Source organism: Gavialis gangeticus, unplaced genomic scaffold (assembly GCF_001723915.1).
Source record: "Gavialis gangeticus isolate Ggan-Ray unplaced genomic scaffold, GavGan_comp1, whole genome shotgun sequence".
NCBI classification, from domain to species: Eukaryota; Metazoa; Chordata; order Crocodylia; family Gavialidae; genus Gavialis; species Gavialis gangeticus.
Window position 1 is genome coordinate 22,848,719 of NW_017728998.1, and position 5,428 is coordinate 22,854,146.

A 5,428-nucleotide genomic window follows, 5' to 3' on the forward strand; every position below is an offset into this window, starting at 1 on the left:
TGGCTCAATTTGAGCTGGAGTAAGCCAATCCTGACATCACCGTCTCCACGTGTGTTTAAGCACAGTAATTTAATGTGCTGCCAGATACCACTTGCATCTGACAGGACTATCCAGCAGCACATTAAGTTAGTCTACTGTGCCCTAATTGCCATGCATATGTAGATGGTGATGCTTTACTGTGCAGGATTTTAGTTTGCTGCGCAGTAAAGTATTTTGTGTAGACGCGCCCATTTAATTCAAATGAAGTTCATGTTCTACCTAATTTGAAATGCACTTTGTATTTGTGACAAAGGAAATGTCAGCAGGAATCTTCTGGCTAAAAAGTGGTATGGCTAAAGCAACTAGTCCATTTTGTGAAGATTTTTTTTTTCAAAAAACTTGTATTTTTACTATGTTGCTACAGAACTGTTCAGAAAGCAAGTCCAAAAGATACATTTTAATGAAAAATGTTTTGAGGTAAAGATACATTTTCCATTAAAAAACCAAGAAAATCAAAAAGTGAAAGTTCCCACCCATTCCAGTAGTACAGAAAGTGAGTTGGGTTGGGTGTAGCATCTTCTGTAGCATTATGTGGTCTTTGTGGTGGTGGCTGTTGCCAGAATTTTGATGCCAGGCCTAGGTGCTGTACCTGATTTTGGAAAAAACTAATGTTTTAGCAGAGAATGTTCCTATGAAGGAGACACTCTTTATCTGTCCTATTTTAAGTTCATACTGGTGATGTGATAGACATTGACTCAGGAGGTGTAATTGTGTTCTTGCTTTGTTCCTGTGACATAACAGAAGCAGATGTTGTGAAACCATGTTGAATCTAACTTTTCTCTCTCTGTACAAGCTCTCTTATGTCCCTATTCATCAAATAAGCCTGGTACAGAACTCTTCTGAAGCTAGTATTTGATTAATAAACTGTCATGCCTAGTTCAGCCTCTTCCTAATTTATGCATTTGAACTGAACAAAATCCAAGTGGCACTGAAAATCACAGCTCTCAGAAAAAGACCCCCCACTCACCTTTTCAATGGGTGATGTTGAAGAGAGCTTTAGGGAGAGCTCACTGATGTTGTAGACACAAAAGATATCTTTGTTCACGTAGATACATGCAGAACTAAGGCTAAAGCAGTACTAGTACTGCCAGAACAAGCCAAGGGAGCTTTTCTATTTTGACTATTGGGAAATCAACACTTTAAGCTACCCTTGTCCCTTTCACTAAGGGTTATTTTCGCCTCATGCCACCTAGTAGTACAGATTTCACGGCAAATGTTCACAGTCCAGCATATCATGTGATGACATTAGGAATATAATTTCCATGATTATAGAATCCTCCTTCCTTCTACTGCCCTAGATTTTTGTAAACTGGGTTAAGATTATGTGAACAGTAAGTTTTGAAAAATATATGGCTGAGCCTATCAGCCAACTCCTTTTTAAAAAAAAAAATAGCTAAGACTGAAATTTCTTCAGTAAACTAATTAACTTTAAGTGACTGCATTTGAATGACTATCTTCTAATGGACCAGTTGGCTGAGAATATCAAAGGCTCCTTTCTTGTTGACCTAAATGTGGCCTGAGAGAGTTTTCATTTTTTAATACTAGTTTGTATTAGCTACGCGGTGGAGTTGTGTGACGCCATTAGAACCTTATTTAACAATGCTTAAACGTCATGGTGGTCGGGCTACTGACACACCTTAAATGCATGGGACAATGTCTAGTATGAGATTACTTACTTTAATATCTCTGAATTGTCAAAAGTGATCTAATGATCTGGCAAGGTATTTTTACATTTGTGCATCTAAGGAAGCCTATTCTAGAGACAATGTGATGTATGAAATTAAAGTCCTGTTAACTTGGAGTATTTCTTTAAGACTGCTAGTGATTTGCACACTATGGCCTTATCCATACATGCAAGCACATGCAGTTTGTGGCACCACAAACCTCTTTGTCATGCCACAAACCATGTTCAGGCAACATTAAAACACACCATGCACTGCAAATTTGTCACCGTGAAATCCTAGTAGAAAAAAAAAGCACTGGGGAAAAAAAGCCACATGGTGCACATGACAAGAACATGTGCCAGGACTCGGTCCTCTGGGGGGATGCTCTGGCTGCTGGCCAGAGAGTCTCCACTCCTGCAGTTGTGCTCTGGCTCCTCCAGTACTCCATGAGCAGGGAGGAGCTGGGCAAGGGCAGTTTGCCTAAAGCAGGATAATTTTTCCCTCACCAAAGCTAATGGGTAGTGCACGACAGCAGGAAGGAGTGGCGCAAATTTGTGCTGCTATTATTTTTGCTGCTGCAAGCGTATGCCCGTGCACACCTGGACGTAGCCTGTATGTTCAGGATGCATTTGATGGACGCATGGTGTGATTCATTTCCTATTTGAAATCCTTGCAAGTTTTGTCATTGATTTCAGAACAGAAATAGACCAAAAGAAGATGTAGTATCCAAATACTTTAATATATCAATATAGCTCATAAGATACCCCAGTTTATAAAGCCTGACTCTGTGGTTCTGACTTGAACTAAATTACTCAAAGGGCATTTGATCTTTAGAATTTTTTTTGTATTTGTTTTGATCCTATTTTGGGGCTTTGTCCCTTTTAAGGTGAAATTTAGCTTTGATACTAAAGGTTTACAATTAGCAAACTCAAGCATGCTTTGTAATCGGAAATAAACAAATGCCTAGAAAACAAAGTTAGTTGTTAGTTTTGTCATTGCTGGACTGGTGATCGATTGTATGAACTTTATAGCATGAACTTTATAGCATGGTTATATGGGGATGGGCGCTTCAGAGTCAGAAATGGTGCCACTTAGAGACTTAAACACAAGTTTAGACTTGTTTTTTCAAGCAGTGCTATCCTCAAAGATTACACTTCAGGCAGCATTTTCAGGCATGTCAGCATTCCTTACAAAATACAGGGACAGGCATTATTTCATAGAGGTGGCACAAAGTAGTATAATAAAATGGATTTATTTCATCCTAATTTATCTAAAATGTGCATAGACAGAACTGAGGTAAAATCTGTATGATGAAATATCTTGTTTACAATAATTTATTGACCAAAATTTAAGCATTGCAGGGGTGGAGGTGGGGGGGAGGGAGTGACATTTTTGGAATACAAGGAAGAACAGGTGGTCCAGATTTTTAAGGACCTTGTCAGAAATTGCTATGGTGATGCAATGCAAACGGTGTCAGTCAATTGGAAAGCAGTTTTTATTTTCAAGTATCCAAAACTAAATACCTGCTCTAGACAGAGATTTAGCATGTAAGCGCTGTCTGGAGGCTTTCTTCAGTGGCTTTTGGTTCTATTCCTGGATGTGCAACTGATTTGAATTTTGTCCTAATCACTTAAGGCATAATCTTTTGACAGCTGAAGTCAATTTGCCTGACTCAGTGTAGGATTAAATCTTTGGTATTAGATTGTGTCATCATGCACAGCCTCGAGGGCTGAATAGAGGTGGGTGTCAGTGAGACACTGTCTCTCTACAGTTCATCTCTTCTGCTGATTTGGATTATGATCAGTCTTTACAAGAGGCAGCACCCCATGCTCTGCTAGCTTTGTCTGCTCATCGTCCTTATGCCCAATTGAATACTTGGTATATGGGATCTGCATACATATCCATACATCCTTATACATATGCAACTACAGTCCATATTGCAGAGTGGAATTGATCTCATTTCCTTACATAGCTTCTTGGAAGACACCACGAATTAGCCTCTGAGTTTGCCCATCTTTTTACATAACAAGATGGTGCTTTGAGAACATTCTGATCTCAGTTGCCACCAGATAAACTCTGCTTGGATATGAGTTCATGTTGCCATAGACCAGGCGCGGGCAATTATCTTGGACGGAGGGCTGCTTATTGAGTTTTGGCAAGCCATCGAGGGCCACATGACAGGCAGCTGGGGCAGATATATATTAATTTTTTAAATGTTTTTAGGGGCCTTGCAGGCTGGATAGAATGGCCTGGCAGGCCGCATCTTGCCCACCCCTGCCATAGACTTTTCTTTGCCTGTTGTACACAGAGACCTTTTCGAATGCCTGTTCTGTAATGTAATAGAAGCAATTCAGGGCTTGACTTTAAAAAACCAACAACATTGCATTAAAAGTACAGCAGTAGCAAACCGTAGAAAATATTTTTATAAGAAACTTAATATGTACATTATGAGTTATTGATACCTGTTATGTGAAAGATTTTACTTCTCCACAACCTTGAAAGCACAGAGACTTTCTGTGGCTCCTTTAAGGGTTATCCCTGCTACTGGGCTGGTAGGGGGGATGCCAGAAGGGTCTAGTACTTGAGCTGAAGAGACTCAGGAAAGCCAAGGACCCCTGTGTACCTGGGAAATGTAAATAGGTCCTGGCAAACCCAGATCAGCAGGTTAGATTCATTACTCCTGCCATGCAGCTAAATAGCAAGCTTTTTGAAATTGTGTATATTTTTTGTGACATTTTGGGTAAGTAAGTATTTTTAAAATAAATTATTATACTGTGCATTGATCAGATTTGGAGTCTCTTGTACTGCCAGGTAAAAATGTTATGAGTTTTCACTGAACGTTTGTATTTAAGTTTTGTTACATGTAGTGCGAAGAGACTCAATTTATTAAACAAAGATTGAAGAAACATAATAGAGGAATTATTAATATAACATTATGCCTATGTGACATATCTTTAAAATCCAAAGTTTAGTGTCTGAGACCTCATTCTTTCTACTGAAAGTAACATTTGACTATTGACTTTTTATATTTGAGAGTATTGGGGATGCTTTTGAAATTCCAACTTCTGCTTTTGTATTCTAATGAAAAGCTTCAAGGATCATAGAAGCAAGCGTAACTGTTTCTATCTCATGGACGTAGCAGTGGATCTAGGCCTGCACAGCTTTGACATTGCAGAAAGCTCTTAGTAAGGGGTGTCATCAGCCTCAGGAGGGCTTATGGATCTAAACTCCCTTAAATTGGGCTTGATTGCGTTAAAGGGGAATTACATGACACTGGCTTTAGATGACTGGTTTATCTACTTACAGTGTTACTTCAGCAGTCATGCTTCCTTTACAGCTTGTTACTTAAAGACCACAGAGATCAACCTGTGTCAACTGATGTGTCACAGTGTAAATGATATCAAATAAGCATCTGAATAATGGAGAAAAAAAATTCCCCGTGCTTTGGCAAGTGGATCACTGGATTGGTAAATTCTGGTGAACCGAACCTCTTAGAGCTCATAAGCATTTGATAATACTGACTGGCTTGTTCACTCCATGAATATAGCTCATTAGGCTTACAACTGAGCTACATAAGCAAAGGCAAAACATCAGAGTTTTAGGCCCAGAGGAATAAAAAAACATCTCAAAGAACTGTTGAGATAAAAAGTAATACTGGGCTCATCTACATGTGCATTAAGGCATCTTTCCTAATGCACATTAAATTTAGTACCTCCAATGTGAGG